This window comes from Misgurnus anguillicaudatus, chromosome 7 (genome assembly GCF_027580225.2).
Source record: "Misgurnus anguillicaudatus chromosome 7, ASM2758022v2, whole genome shotgun sequence".
In the NCBI taxonomy this organism is placed as follows: domain Eukaryota; kingdom Metazoa; phylum Chordata; class Actinopteri; order Cypriniformes; family Cobitidae; genus Misgurnus; species Misgurnus anguillicaudatus.
This window is the reverse complement of record NC_073343.2, coordinates 13,844,442-13,862,007: the sequence shown is the minus strand read 5'-3', so window position 1 is coordinate 13,862,007 and position 17,566 is coordinate 13,844,442. Positions and strand designations below refer to the sequence as shown.

General features: G+C 36.4%; 1 long non-coding RNA gene across 1 annotated transcript; it reads left to right on the top strand.

Annotated features, from left to right (window-relative positions):
- Positions 1-12,518: 12,518 nt before the first annotated feature.
- LOC141365274 (uncharacterized) lies at positions 12,519-15,460 on the top strand. The gene is made up of 2 exons (XR_012370494.1): positions 12,519-12,772; positions 14,425-15,460. It is a non-coding gene; the product is annotated as an uncharacterized lncRNA (long non-coding RNA).
- Positions 15,461-17,566: the final 2,106 nt, after the last annotated feature.

Sequence of the window (17,566 nt, the reverse complement as noted above, 5' to 3'; positions counted from 1 at the left end):
AATGGGGCACTTTTGGGCGCCTCTTACACCCCAGGGGTACAACTTACACCCCAATGTGATGTATGTTCTTACAGAGCCTACCACCCTCTTCAAATGTTGTAACCCACATGTTTCTACAAAATCCTCGAGCGGAGCTATGACTCGTCAAAGTTGGGCGCAATGTTAAGTCAATGGGATTTTTCGGGTGGTTTTTCGCCCCCCTATCGGAAATCCTGCACCCGATCGCTTATAAAAGTCATAGCACACCTCTCCTCAATAAACCGGTCGATTTGAGCCCGCTTTCATGGGACTACGGCAAAGCGTGCGGGACGAGTTACGCGCCGAAAAAGTGTGCAGACATAAGAATAAGATATAACTAGATATTAAAGTTTGAAGACAAACTTTATGTTGGCTTGAAAAAGCGTAGCTTGAACGTTTAAAACGGTTTGACAGAAGTTTAGTTTAGTAGGCTATCTGGCTGTTAGAATGTTTAAGTATGAAGGTAGCATGATTAGCATGAAGTTAGCCTGATGTTAGCATGATTAGCATGAAGCTAACATGATGCTAGCATGATTAACATGAAGCTAGCATGATGCTAGCATGATTAGCATGAAGCTAGCATGATGATAGCATGATTAGCATGAAGCTAGCATGATGCTAGCATGATTAGCATGAAGCTAGCATGATGTTAGCATGATTAGCATGAAGCTAGCATGATGCTAGCATGATTAGCATTAAGCTAACATGATGTTAGCATGATTAGCATGAAGCTAGCATGATGCTAGCATGATTAGCATGAAGCTAACATGATGCTAGCATGATTAGCATGAAGCTAGCATGATGCTAGCATGATTAGCATGATGCTAGCATGATTAGCATTAAGCTAACATGATGTTAGCATGATTAACATGAAGCTAGCATGATGCTAGCATGATTAGCATGAAGCTAGCATGATGCTAGCATGATTAGCATGAAGCTAGCATGATGCTAGCATGATTAGCATGAAGCTAGCATGATGCTAGCATGATTAGCATGAAGCTAGCATGATGTTAACATGATTAGCATGAAGCTGGCATGATTAGCATGAAGCTAGCATGATGCTAGCATGATTAGCATGAAGCTAGCATGATGTTAGCATGAAGCTAACATGATGCTAGCATGATTAGCATGAAGCTAGCATGATGCTAGCATGATTAGCATGATGCTAGCATGATTAGCATGAAGCTAGCATGATGCTAGCATGATTAGCATAAAGCTAGCATGATGCTAGCATGATTAGCATGAAGCTAGCATGATGCTAGCATGATGCTAGCATGATTAGCATGAAGCTAGCATGATGCTAGCATGATTAGCATGAAGCTAGCATGATGCTAGCATGATTAGCATGATGCTAGCATGATTAGCATGAAGCTAGCATGATGCTAGCATGATTAGCATGAAGCTAGCATGATGCTAGCATGATTAGCATGAAGCTAGCATGATGCTAGCATGATTAGCATGAAGCTAGCATGATGCTAGCATGATTAGCATGAAGCTAGCATGATGCTAGCATGATTAGCATGAAGTTAGCATGATGTTAATATGATTAGCATGAAGCTATCATGATGTTAGCATGAAACTAGCATGATTCTAGCATGATTAGCATGAAGCTAGCATGATTCTAGCATGATTAGCATGAAGCTAGCATGATTCTAGCATGATTAGCATGAAGCTAGCATGATGTTAGCATGATTAGCATGAAGGTAGCATGAGGCTAGCATGATTAGCATGAAGTAAGCATGAGGTTAGCATGATTAGCATGAAGCTAGCATGATTTAACGTGAAGCTAGCATGATTAGCATGATGCTAACATGATTAGCATGACGCTAGCACTATTTAGCGTGCAGCTAACAAGATTTAACATGAAGTTAGCATGATTTAGCATGAAGTTAGCAAGATTTATTATGAAATTAGCATAAAGCTAGCATGAAACTAGCATGAAGCTAGTATGACTTAGCATGGAGCTAGCATGAACCTAGCATGACCCAAAGACCCAACCCCCATGTCTCTATGATGTTCAGACCAAGAGATATAAGGCTTTGTTTATTATGTTGCTAGGGTGCTCAAATTTGGTTGCTAGGGGCGTGGCTTAATGCCTCAATAAGAATCCTATTAAGACTGATTGGATGCCTGAGTAAAATGAGCCCACCCCTATGTCTCTATGACACTCTGGTGTAAAGATATCCATCTGGGCTTTTTATAATGGTAGTCTATGGGAGATGTTGCTAGGGTACCCAAAATTGTTGCTAGGGGCGTGGCTAAATAGCTTTGGGGCGATCCTAAGAGACTGATTGGATGACTGAGTAAAATGAGCCCACCCCCATGTCTCTATGACACTCTAAAGTAAAGATATTCCATCTGGGACGCGTTTATTCCCTTATATGGGCATGCTTCCTGCCCCATTATAAGTCAATGGGAAATTTTGGGGGCCTCTTACACCCCAGGGGTACAGCTTACACCCCATTGTGATGTATGTTCTTACAGAGCCTGTCAGCCACCTTAAATGTGGTAAGCCACAAGTTTCTACAAGTTTCTCACTCGCAGCTATGACGCGTCAAAGTTTGTCTCAATGTTAAGTCAATGGAAATTTTGGGGTGTTTGAGACCCCCGTTTAGGAATTCGGAAGGTCCCATCAGTTAGAAAAGATATAGCACACTAAGTCAGACCAGTCTGAAGGTCTGTGGAAAATTTGGTGCATGTAGCTTGAAAGCCCTAGGACGAGTTAGTGTCAGAAATTTTGGGGGGAGAAAAAGAATAATAATAATAATAATAAGTTTAATAGCAATAACAATATATTGGCTTTTTCAAAGCCAACATAACTAGATATTAAAGTTTGAAGACAAACTTTATGTTGGCTTGAAAAAGCGTAGCTTGAACGTTTAAAACGGTTTGACAGAAGTTTAGTTTAGTAGGCTATCTGGCTGTTAGAATGTTTAAGTATGAAGGTAGCATGATTAGCATGAAGTTAGCCTGATGTTAGCATGATTAGCATGAAGCTAACATGATGCTAGCATGATTAACATGAAGCTAGCATGATGCTAGCATGATTAGCATGAAGCTAGCATGATGATAGCATGATTAGCATGAAGCTAGCATGATGCTAGCATGATTAGCATGAAGCTAGCATGATGCTAGCATGATTAGCATGAAGCTAGCATGATGCTAGCATGATTAGCATGAAGCTAGCATGATGCTAGCATGATTAGCATGAAGCTAGCATGATGCTAGCATGATTAGCATGAAGCTAGCATGATGCTAGCATGATTAGCATGAAGCTAGCATGATGCTAGCATGATTAGCATGAAGCTAGCATGATGCTAGCATGATTAGCATGAAGCCAGCATGATGTTAACATGATTAGCATGAAGCTAACATGATTAGCATGAAGCCAGCATGATGCTAGCATGATTAGCATGAAGCTAGCATGATGTTAGCATGATTAGCATGAAGCTAGCATGATGCTAGCATGATTAGCATGAAGCTAGCATGATGCTAGCATGATTAGCATGATGCTAGCATGATTAGCATGAAGCTAGCATGATGCTAGCATGAAGCTAGCATGATGCTAGCATGATTAGCATGAAGCTAGCATGATGCTAGCATGATTAGCATGAAGCTAGCATTATGCTAGCATGATTAGCATGAAGCTAGCATGATGCTAGCATGATTAGCATGAAGCTAGCATGATGCTAGCATGATTAGCATAAAGCTAGCATGATGCTAGCATGATTAGCATGAAGCTAGCATGATGCTAGCATGATTAGCATGAAGCTAGCATGATGCTAGCATGATTAGCATGATGCTAGCATGATTAGCATGAAGCTAGCATGATGCTAGCATGATTAGCATGAAGCTAGCATGATGCTAGCATGATTAGCATGAAGCTAGCATGATGCTAGCATGATTAGCATGAAGCTAGCATGATGCTAGCATGATTAGCATGAAGCTAGCATGATGCTAGCATGATTAGCATGAAGCTAGCATGATGTTAATATGATTAGCATGAAGCTATCATGATGTTAGCATGAAACTAGCATGATTCTAGCATGATTAGCATGAAGCTAGCATGATTCTAGCATGATTAGCATGAAGCTAGCATGATTCTAGCATGATTAGCATGAAGCTAGCATGATGTTAGCATGATTAGCATGAAGGTAGCATGAGGCTAGCATGATTAGCATGAAGTAAGCATGAGGTTAGCATGATTAGCATGAAGCTAGCATGATTTAACGTGAAGCTAGCATGATTAGCATGATGCTAACATGATTAGCATGACGCTAGCACTATTTAGCGTGCAGCTAACAAGATTTAACATGAAGTTAGCATGATTTAGCATGAAGTTAGCAAGATTTATTATGAAATTAGCATAAAGCTAGCATGAAACTAGCATGAAGCTAGTATGACTTAGCATGGAGCTAGCATGAACCTAGCATGACCCAAAGACCCAACCCCCATGTCTCTATGATGTTCAGACCAAGAGATATAAGGCTTTGTTTATTATGTTGCTAGGGTGCTCAAATTTGGTTGCTAGGGGCGTGGCTTAATGCCTCAATAAGAATCCTATTAAGACTGATTGGATGCCTGAGTAAAATGAGCCCACCCCTATGTCTCTATGACACTCTGGTGTAAAGATATCCATCTGGGCTTTTTATAATGGTAGTCTATGGGAGATGTTGCTAGGGTACCCAAAATTGTTGCTAGGGGCGTGGCTAAATAGCTTTGGGGCGATCCTAAGAGACTGATTGGATGACTGAGTAAAATGAGCCCACCCCCATGTCTCTACGACACTCTAAAGTAAAGATATTCCATCTGGGACGCGTTTATTCCCTTATATGGGCATGCTTCCTGCCCCATTATAAGTCAATGGGAAATTTTGGGGGCCTCTTACACCCCAGGGGTACAGCTTACACCCCATTGTGATGTATGTTCTTACAGAGCCTGTCAGCCACCTTAAATCTGGTAAGCCACAAGTTACTACAAGTTTCTCACTCGCAGCTCTGACGCGTCAAAGTTTGTATCAATGTTAGGTCAATGGACATTTTTGGCTGTTCGAGACCACCATATAGGAATTCGGAAGGTCCCATCAGTTAGAAAAGATATAGCACACTAAGTCAGACCAGTCTGAAGGTCTGTGGAAAATTTGGTGCATGTAGCTTGAAAGCCCTAGGACGAGTTAGTGTCAGAAATTTTGGGGGGAGAAAAAGAATAATAATAACTAGATATTAAAGTTTGAAGACAAACTTTATGTTGGCTTGAAAAAGCGAGTCTGAACATTTTTAACAATTTCACAGGATAAACGTTTACTTGAGAAGTTTAGTTTAGTCTAGCTGTTTGCATGTTTTAGTATGATGCTAGCATGATTAAACAAAGTTACAATGACTTAACATGAAGCTAACACCATTTAACATCATTTAACAAAGTTAACATTATGTTAGCATAATTTAGAATGAAGTTAGCATGATTTAGCATAAAGTTAGCATGATTTAATACAAAGCTATAGCCTATAGTTTAGCATGAAGCTCCCTGCTGAAAAAACTGCATCACACCAGCATGGACCAGCGTGGAAATTATGCTGGTTTGATGCTGGTTTAGCTGGTGGTTACAAGCACCAAAACACAACATATGCTGGTCTTGCTGGTATGACCAGCATGGGATGCTGGTGCTACTGCTTGTTTGGTGCTGGTTTAGCTTGTGCTAATGCTGGTGCTGATGCTGGTTTAGCTTGTGTTCAGTAGCTAACCAGCACCAAAACACAACATATGCTGGTCTTGCTGGTATGCTGCTTTGTTCAGCAGGGCTAGCTTGATTTAATATGAGGCTAGCTAGGATGATTAGCTAGGATGCTGCTATGCAGTTGCTATGTAATTGTAAGCTACAAGATCAGAGTATGCAGTAAACATGAAGGTCTTGATGCTTGAAACTTCAATATATTTAAATTCATTATTAGTTGGGAAAACATTTATGCAGCATTTTTCGGACAATAATGTAATGCATAATGATATTCATGTTTTTTTACGTCTGGGAACTGATACACAGTATACTTTAATGCACACTGCTGTTGTTTGTATGTGAATATTGATGCATCTTTTCCTTTATCTATGTTTTAGACAAGATAAATAGGATGTTGACCTTTGATTTTTCCCAGCTGGGGCTTTACTGCAACATCTATGTGAATTGTTTGCCATTTAAGAGGTTCACAAATAGTCACTAGGATAATGACACTGATGATAGTGTGTCTGTACCTATCAGTGCCATCTTATCACTGTGTAATATTTTAGGCCAGAGCTTCCCAAACTTAACACTGGTAAGCCCCCCCAAAAACATAGCAAAAGATCCACGACCCCCCCCCCCCCCCATTTGTAGTATAACATATCTTTTTAATAAAGCCGATTGTCTCTTTGCACATTACCAACATTTAATAACCAGTTTTTAAGAATCTCACGTGAATCATGAGAACTATGGAAAGTATTTTATATTCTGTTGAAAGATGACGTAAAAATTCTTTACAAATAAATGAAGAGTTTCATTGCAAAACGAGATAAATCAATTTTTTAACATTTTTGTGAAAATATGTTTATTATTATGTTATCATGTTATTATTTTGTTTTATGGTGCTACTTAGCTGTATGTTTTAAGTTATGAAGGTTTAAATCAAAACAAAACAACTGCAGTTGAATTGAAATTAATTGGAATGCACAACCAAAAAACAAGATTTCTGAATATTTAAACAATGGTGGTTATCTCGTTTTGCAACGAAACTCTTCATATATAAAACCATAACACTACATACTTTCTGCATAGTATTTACCATTATAACACAAAGGGGTGGTTTCCCGGACAAGGATTAGACTAGTCCTAGACTAAAATAAATATAAGAGCTGTTCAAACTGAAAACAACGTGCACTGACATATCTTAAAATACATCATTGCCCTTTGTTTTTCCTTAAAATGCACGCCAGTATGTTTTTAGTAAGGCATGTTTATTCAAACTAGTTATATTTCATAATTAAACTAAGGCCTTGTCCTGTCTTAAGCTAATCCCAGTCTGGGAAACCACCCAAAAGTGTGTAACAGAAGCTACATAGCTCACAAATAGTTCATAAATCTATTGCAATGAAATACATAACTATGTTAAAAAATATTTAAAAAATATATAAAAACGTTTAAGCAATGTATCTCACCTCAGTATAATAAAAAAATGAAATAAATATAAATAAATATACAATATATACATAAATACGCTTTAAAATCACATGATTTTTTTATTTAGCCTAGTCAAGGTCCCCCGCAGTACTGCGACGGCCCACTGGGGGGCAGCGGCCCACAGTTTGGGAAGCACTGTTTAAGGCAAAGAATTTATCAATTTATTGTAGAATTGTCCATTTTGGGCATTTCTCAAAGTTAATCAATTAAATAAAATAACGAACAAAATGATAAGCATTTTATATATATAAGAGCAAATGAGTTCATATGGCCATTGATAGCATTATATTTATTTTATTTTAAGGAAGCTTTTCTTGTTTTATTATTTTTAATATTGTGGTTTAATATTGTCTGCCCCGTATCCAAAGCTCAAATGTTATAATATTTTATATATATTTTTGAAATACTTTTGTTACACGACTAGTATTCAGGTATTAGGTAACATCACGTGATTAATTCAAACCAATGAGACGACAGCTTTGGACGAGAGTCTGTATAGCTAATGAGCTTGCTTCCGGTTCTCACTGGTTTTAGCTTCACTGAGCGAGCGCCACTTTCTCAGCTATCTCTTGAGGTAGGTCAAATTTCCTCATAAAAGTCTTAAAATTTCACAGACAGACGGTGGATTAATCAATTTGATGATTTTAAATATGTCGATTGTTAATTTAGATGAGTGTAATATTACTTACGTTTAAACAATAAAGAAATATAACGGATTATCTTCTGCTATCATTGTTTTCTGAGGTAAATTATGCGTTGGAAAAAAACAAACGGATAGTTCAAATAATTGTAGCCTAAGAAATTGTGGCTAAAGCCCATTTTTATTGTTTATATGATTTTAGTTTGATATATTGTTAATGTGAACCGTTAAACGGACGGACCGACCGAACAATTTCAGTGAGGGAAAAGGTAACCGTTAACTTAAGTGGTTGTCAGACACTCAGGCGTCTGCCTGTTTTTGGTAACAAAAATCAGCTTAACCGAGGTTATGTGGATGGTAGGAACAACCACTTAAGTTGTGGACTAACATATGCAATTATATATAATAAATGCATGGTGTCGTCTATAGAAGAATAACATAACGTTACGTTACTCGAAGCTACAGTGACATCTGCAGGCGAGGCTTTACTTAAATGCCTTGTTTGTTCATGAGTTTTTGACCTGTTTCATATTTTATCATAGTTTTTTACGTTCATTTTGAAGTTATGGTAACTTAACTTATTTGTTTAAGATACGTTTGGTAGGCGCGAACCCGGGAGGTCGCGCCCAGCTTGAGCTTCCGCATTATTAACACTGTTGGCTTCACTGTTATTTGCGAGAGACGAAAAAATGTTTGAATAAAGAGCCTAGGTAGGGGGAAGTACGCAAAATACATGCGTTTTTTCTAGTGTAACGTTTATTAATATGTTGGAGGCAATTCCTCAAAATATACTTTATAAAAATACTATTGTAAACAGAATATGGTTGGTATATCAACCCTTATGATTTGATAATAATGTATGTTTTTTTTTTCTCTTCCCCCTGTACTTTTGTTACATAATTTTTTGCTGTCTAGACATTTTTGTGGTAAGTCATTTATATAATAATCTCTGTTGCCACATAATACTTTTTTTCTGAACAGTTAACCTTGCACATGATATTTAAATAGTAATGTTTAATTTTTCTTTCTTTTGCTCTTTTGAAAACATTTAACTGCTTTAGCTAAGTAAGTATTATTTTTGAATGTCAAATTCTTACTAAATGTACAATTTATGACATATTTTATTTAGATATTTAGTGGCCATTTCTTTTTCTTCTGTTTGATTTTCTCTAGACCTCAGCCAAATTCCTGGTTTTGCTGGGCAACAGCACCTATTTCATACACTTTATTATAGCGAACCCAAAGGCTCTTTTTAGAGCCATCCACATTGCGTCACTGGTGAGTCATTTTCAATTACTTTTGAATCAGTAATTGCCTAATGACATTATAACATTGTTTTTCTGTTAATGTAACAGATATTGTTTACCAATGTTTATTGTTGTTTGTCAGTTTTGGCCATTTCAGCATGTTTGAAATAGGGGTGTAACGGTTCAAATTACTCACGTTTCGGTGCGTATCACGGCTTAGGGTCACAGTTTCAGTACACATTGGTCACAACAGGCTGCTTTACAAAACTAAAAACCTAAGCCGTTTTTAACCTCTGCCAAAATCAACATTTTCACTTAAGAGCACTTGTATTTTTATACTATATACCAGCTTTACTGTGCAATTCAATATGAACATAAAATAGCTTAGAACACTGGGTTACTTTTTATATTCTATGCCGCTATCTTCAAGTTTTTTTTTTGCAAGAAGATAGGTTTGTTAAAATTCAAACACAGAAGGCAATTTGTGCTGTTTCTGTCTCACCTGCGATCGTGTGCTATCAACAAAACCCTGGTGATGACGCGTAAAGCGACACGTCATATTAGATGTATTGCATACGGCACTCGCGAATTTTACAGTTTTGTCCACGTTTTCTTGAGCACCACTGCTGCAGTAGACTTAAATGCAGCTGGGGATGACTCTGTTAGCGTCTTTTCTCCTTCGTTTGCCGTGCTAAACGGTCTGTGAAACACACAAACACGCGAGGATGAACTGTGAGGATGGCAACAAATTTGCATACTTCGAGTTGATTGGACAGGTACTCTCACCTTAACACATGCAGAGATTATTCAGAACCATACATTAGCTTTTTTATGCATCGTTTTTTCACCAAACTATAATAGAAATGCGTGGTCGAATTAAACATGGTGCCCGTGCGTCCCGAACTGTGGGTTGTAAAACAGGACGATTCGATTCTTTACCGAGAACCGTTACACTCCTAGTTTGAAAGTAAAACTGACTTTATTGAAGATGTACTCCGCCTTCAGAAATAAAAATGATAGATTTTTTTACTTAGCCCCATCTAAGTCATCTAAGGTGTTTATGCCTTTTTTTCATCAGCTGAACACAATCAGAGTTCTAATTATTAATATCCTGGCTCCTTTTTGCTTTGTAATAAGTTTGATCATGGACCAAACATTTACGATCTCAAAAAAGTCCATCCATCCATCCATCCATCCATCATTAAAGTAATCCATATACAACCCAGTGGTTTAATAAATGTATTTAGAAGCAAAGTATAAGGTTTATAAGAAAAAGTTTAGTTCTGAGCACTTTTAGTGATTAGTTACATATACGTAATTTTATAAAACAAAATCAACTATAGATTTAAATATAGTGGTATGTAAAATCTTATTGGTTCTTGTGTTTCATCATGAGTTGTGACAAAACTGACAGTCGTTAGACACTAAATGTTTTATTGTTTGTTTATTTAAGGTATGTTTTGTAACTAAAAGGTCAAAATATGAATTGTTTTTTTTTTATTAACCCACTGGATACATTAAATTTTGATTACTTTAATAATGGATGGATGCAGTTTTTGGAGCTTCTAAACATTTGGTCTCTGATCAGAGCCATTACAAAGCAAGGAACAGCCAGGGTATTATTTAATATAGGTCTGGTTGTATTCAACTGAACAAAGAAAGACAAACATCTTGGATGACAAGGGGGTGAGTTAAAAAAAAAATAATTCTGAAGGTGGCATTTTACAGTTTAGGTTCTATTGTGTTGCCTGATGCGATAATTTATTAAATTAACAATCTTTACATTAATACCACAGGAAAGGAAACATTTTGAACAGGAATATCATATAATTAATTGTTTATTCTGAAGCATATGTGACTAAGTAGATCATTTTGGGTACGACTAAATAAGATCAAGACTTAATTTTTACCAATTATTATAGGACAGCAGAAACACTGAAGTTTGAATGACATTATACTGCACATTGTGGACCTTTGTATTTAGAAACTATTTAGACCCCCTACACAGTTCAATTTTGTTAGGTCTCAATCTGATACTACAATAACCCCCCCCCCCCCTTATTATTAATCTGCACTCAGTACCCCATTATGAGAAACTGAAAACAGGATTTTGGAAATGTCTAAATGTATTTAAAAGAAGAAAAAAACTGAAATTATTCAGACACTTTACTTGGTAGTTAGTTGAAGCACTTTTTGCAGCAAGTACAGCCTCGAGTCTTTTTGGGAATGACGCAACAAGCTTTGCACATCTGGATTGAAGGAATTTCTGCCATTCTTCCTTTTAAATCCTTTCAAGCTCAGTGAGTTTGGATGTGAACTGTCGGCTGACAGCCATTTTCAGGTCTCTCCAGAGATGCTTGGTGAGGTTGAAGTCAGGGCTTTGGTTGGTCCACTTCTCGCATAGTTGTCCCTAAACCACTACTGTGTTGTCCTTGTTCTTTGCTTAAGGTCATTTTGATAAGGTTTTAGTGAGGATATCTCAGTGGACTCGAGTCAAGGTGTAGAAAATCTCGGCATTGATCAACACAAATAAATGGCACCTAAACAAAATTTCTAGTGTTATCGCAAAGGGTCTGAATACTTAAGTAAATGTGAAATTATTTTTTTCCTTTAAAACATTTTACAGAAATGTCTTAAATTCAGTTTTCACTTTGTCATTATGGGGTACTAGATGTTGATTAATGAGAATGATTTAAATTCTTTTTTTTTTTTTGAGTCAGAACATTTTAATTAGGCCTTGAAAAGCTGCATCTGACATGGGACTTTTATTAACACACCCCCAGGTTCACAGAGAAGGTTTAGTAAAACACATCTTAAGATATGCCAGTGCCATTGATTTGTCTTATGATACACACCAGTAATGTCTTCTTCAAAGGAGTGCTTTTTAAAGATGCTTAATAGGCTTGTCTGTGAAACCAGTCCACAGTGTTTAATATTGTGACTGCGTTAAACTGCATTATCTTTGGAAAGTAATATAATTTTAAATTCTTGAGGTATATATAAATTATTAAAAGGATTAATGCAAACATAACAAATTTGCAAATAAAGTAAAGGGGTTTAAGTACTTTCTAAATACACTGTAAATGTGGTCATGCCTACTTTGAACTAATTTGTCGTTTTTGTTGATTTTGTTTTTCCTAGATTGGACATCTAATTAATCTTTGTAAGTAACAGTTACATATTTCACATTTAAAGGCGGAGTCCACGATGTTTGAAAGCCAATGTTGATATTTGAAATCACCCAAACAAACACGCCCCTACCCCAATAGAATCTGGACCTTCTGTTGATAGACCCGCCCAACACATACGCAACCCGGCATTTGATTTGATTTGATTGGCTATAAGTGTGTTTTGGTAGTCGGCCCGTCTCCTTTTCCAACGGGTTTTTCAAACATCGTGGACTCCGCCTTTAAAGCATTAGTTCATCGTATGTTTATCAGCTTACCCCCAGGCCGTCCAAGATGTAGGTGAATTTGTAATTTTAAATTCTTGAGGTATATATAAATTATAAAAAGGATTAATGCAAACATAACAAATTTGCAAATAAAGTAAAGGGGTTTAAGTACTTTCTAAATACACTGTAAATGTGGTCATGCCTACTTTGAACTAATTTGTCGTTTTTGTTGATTTTGTTTTTCCTAGATTGGACATCTAATTCATCTTTGTAAGTAACAGTTACATATTTCACATTTAAAGCAATAATTCATCTTATGTTTATCAGCTTACCCCCAGGCCATCCAAGATGTAGGTGAATTTGTTTCTTCAGTAAAACACAAATATAGATTTTTAACTCCCAACTGTTTCAGTCTGTCAGATGTATAATGCATGTGGGTGGTAACAAAACTTAGAGGAATGTACAGACAAATCCAAATTAAACTCTGCGGCTCATGACGACAACTCAATGTCCTAAGATACGAAACGATCGGTTTGTGCAAGAAACCGAAAAGTATTTATATAATTTTTTTACCTTCAATACAGCACTATGCCTAAAGGAGTACGTGTGTACACATCTTCTTCTTGGTGTTTAAGGGTGGGTTGCAAACCAACTTCATAAGAGCATACCGCCACCTACTATATCGGTGCCCCGTATAGTGCTTATGCACCCTCATGCAGTGCACCCGATACAATAGGTGGCAGTATGCACCTATGAAGTTGGTTCGCAACCTGTTGGTTCAGTTTTATCTCTTAGGACATTGATGTGTCGTCACGAGCCGCAGAGTTATTTTTCTCTATCAAATTTTAATACCATCCACATGCATATTCACTGAGAGACTGAAGGGTTGGAGTTAAAAATCTACATTTGTGTTTTACTGAAGAAACAAAGTCACCTACAATTCGGATGGCCTGATGGTAAGCTGATAAACATAAAAATTTAATTTTTAGACAAACTATTGCTTTAACAATGGGGGAGAGATGACTGGGATTTTATTAAAATAATTTTCCTAAGGCTGAATAATATTACTCAACATAAAATTTGTACAGATTAAAAAATTACTACATATCACATACCTGGCTGTCAGAATATTGCGCATTACATGCCCAAAACATAAGATCATACATCGTCCTGCTGTCTAGTCAATCTGAACACAACAAACCCATGTGTAGTCACATCCTTGTTTCTGCCAAAATGGCAAAGCCAATATGGTTTAAAGGTAGCATCTAGTAACTGCAATGCACAATTGATTTTCACTGCCTGGTTACTTTATGACCTCATGAAGGAACATACACTATTAAATTTAATCAGCAGTTTGCATGGAAAATGAAAAATATTATATGATTTTAAAAGAAGAAATCAGAGTCAGTTTGTGTCATACACTTAACACTGTACAGAGCATCAGCTTTTGACTGCCCCACCCTTAACAGAATGGACATACAGACTGGACCTATATTCTGTGTAACCAAGATAATTCAGCCTTTTCAAAAACTGATATTAGAGTGTAGTTTTAATATGATCTTAATACTTTGAGTTTAAACAAAAATTTTAACTTATTTTTGTCCTGCAATATGTTTTGTACAATTAAGTATGTACTGTTAATCATTCTGTAATATGCGTGCTATTTTGACTTTAGAATGTAACTAACTTGTTTTTTTTCTCTTTGTGTTGTGTTTGTTTGTCATGTCCTGTCCTGACCTTTATATACATTTTCTTTCAAACTTTTATCTTGCTAAAATCATTGCTTCTCTTCTATTCTGTACTTTTACTTCACAAACACCTGGCTGCGCATTTCAAAACGTTGCTGCTTTGCTTGCTTGCTTCCTCTTCAAACGCATCCAAACCGCATTTAAACACTGCAAAACATGCCATGCATACCCAAGCAGCTTGCCTCTTAAAAACTGCCAGGAAACCCAAAAAATCACCGATTCAACTAAAAAAACAAAGCCTACAATTTCTACCCAAAAAAAACGACCCAATTTTTTACCCCACCCAACCAATCTGTTGCCCTAACCCCCATACACCGACTTTCCCCAAAACAGAACGTCCCTTTAACTTTTTGCTTTGACAGAAAAAGTGAGAACAGAACTACCTACAGCTCCAGTGTGCCCTGCTGCCTTGAGTGTCTTCACAAAGCAACGTTGATTAGAGGACTGCGTTGGGAAATCAACACCATCAACACACACAATAATTTACTATAGTTTTAAAATTACATAATTTCCTATAGTCTTTTAGACTGCTTATAATAGATAATACACATTACAGTACTTTTAAAAGTCATTAATATATCAGTAAAAAAAAAATTGTTTTTGAAGTTCATCTTTGAAACGTATTACATTTATATCTGAGTCTTTTCACATTTGCTTATACTCTACTAATTAATTGCATTAGTTATATTGCCTTTGGTTATCATTTCTGTACAATATTGGGGTTAACAGTTCAACAGTTCCATTGCTATAGTCTTGTGTGTTTGTATATCTAATTTCTTGACTGTTTTAACGGTGAAATTTTAGTACAGTACTTTAATATATCAGTAAAATATTCTAAGTTTGACTGTTGTTGTAACTGCTATTTGAATAGACTACATTTAAAGGTCATTAAAATATTTTGGTTTGCCAAGTTCCTCTTTGAATCTTACCACATTGTAACATTTACCTTTATTAATTGGTTGCATTTCTGATATTGCTTTTGGTTAATATTTTTGTACAATATTGGGGTTGACAGTGTTTGACAGTATAACAGTTCAATTGCTATAGTTTTGTGTGTTTGTATATTTAATTTGTTGACTTGTTACTAAAATTTCAGTCCTGTACTTTAAAAGCTAATTAATATATCAGTATTATATTTACAGTTTGACTCTTGTTGTAATTGTTATTTGAGTGCAGTACATTTAAAGGTAATTAAAATATCAGTAAAGTATTTTGGTTTGGCAAGTTCATATTTGAATCTTACCACGTTGTAACATTTGCCTTTACTAATTGGTTGCATTACTGGCATTGCCTTTAGTTAACATTTTATAATTCAGTGAAATACAAAGGCTTGACGGTATAACAGTTACATTGTGTGTATGTAAATACAGTAGGTTGACACTTGTTACCGTGGTATACTAGCATAACGTATAATAAGCATTAATATTCATTGAGTGGGTCTTTGTATTTGTTATTAAGGTTTTATCCGGAAAATTTGCACTTGTTTAACATACGAAAGGTACTTTGCTATAAACAGATCTTTAGATTTCTAACACCTGTTCCATCGTCATGCCACGTAAAGGTAAACGAAGTGAAGCCCAGAAGCAGCGCAGAAAGGTAGAAGCTTCACTGTGCATTAACTCCGTGTCAAGTGCGAGTGACGTAAGCCCAGACGTGCTCTCTGTTACGGCGTCCCACTGTCAAAGTGACCCGAGGTACGGTATTTATTCGATGGGGCAACAATGCACGTGCAATTCCTTAATGTTTCTCGCGGTGCACAACGAACGTAATGAGCTGAACAGTTTGGAATTGGATGACATTTTAAAGAAAGGTGATGCTTTGTACACTCTTGTCAAGCAAACACTACAGAGTAAAGGACAATTTCGGAGTAATTTCCTTAATTTTGATGAGCTACCGGATAAACTTGAGACAAACTTGTGCTCTTACAACATCATTAAACATGGCCAGAGGTTTGGATTACTAAGAGATGCACCTGCACTAGGCAGCTATGACAACCTCGAGAATACTCTGCAATGTCTCAGAAGTGAAATCAGCAACTGCCTGTTTTTGTGTGGACTTTATTGTGTTGCTTTGTTTAGAGATCGCTCAGGGAGGTTTGGATTTTTTGATTCACACTGCAGAACACCAGATGGCATGTCTACTAATGATGGCACGGGTACTGCTGTAATGTTGACATTTTCACGTTTAGAAGACATGATAGAGAGACTGTTGCTGTTGTTTCAAGGGTGTTTCCAGTTAAGCGATAACGTGCAATTTGATCTGCTTCCAGTATCATTCACAAGCACAACAGTATGTACTGATGTCTCCATGGAGTATCTTGATAACATAGAGCCGTGTGTAGCATCTCAAATATCTGAAAAACAATTTCTGTCCACTAATGACCAATGTGCACCTGCTGCATCGTCACAACAGCAAATTCAGGTAATAAATCCAGTTCAGTGGCCAGTCAACACAACAGATGAAGATGAAATTGAGATTCAAACTACTGTAACTGACAATTTGGACAGAGACAAAAATGTTGAATTAAATAAACTTTCTCATAACATCTCAAAAGATTCCTCAATTCAAATTATATTGTCAGATCCAAATGATCAGTGTGTTAAAACATTTAACTTGAATCAGCAATCAAAAAAGCTTAACAAATCCAGAAGGCGCAAGCATTACCAGATAAAATGGCACAAAAAAATTTATTTAAAACAAGATAGGAAACAGACAAAAAAAACAGAGCATTACAAAACAAGCAGAGAATACAAGGAAAGACATAACCAAGCTATGAAGAACTATTATCGAACTAATACAGCTTACAGGGAAAAGCACAAACAAGCCATGAAAAACAACTTGAATAACAAATCTGAAGAATATAAGAATAAAAGAAGGGTTTATGCTATCGTGAATTACAAGAATAATGAGGAATACAGAAATCAGAGAAAATGTTATGGAATCTACAATTACAAGACCAATGAGGAATACAGAAATATAAAAAAGAGAAAAATAATCAGCAATTACAGTAGTAATGCACAATTTAGAGAGAAACAAAAGAAATATATCATTGTAAATTACAGAATGGATAAGAATTTAAGAGAGAGACAGAAAAACTATGTCAAAAGAAATTACAGGAGTAGTAATATATTTAAGGAAAAACATAAGAGATACATCACTGATAGATATTCAAGAGATGCACTTTTCAGGCAAAGGCAAAAAGACTATTATACAAACCGGTGCAAAATAGATTTAAACTTTTATGAACAAAGAAAGGATACGTTTAAAAAACTTTATCAACATGACTTGCTTTTCAGGGCTCGTCAGAAAGCATATA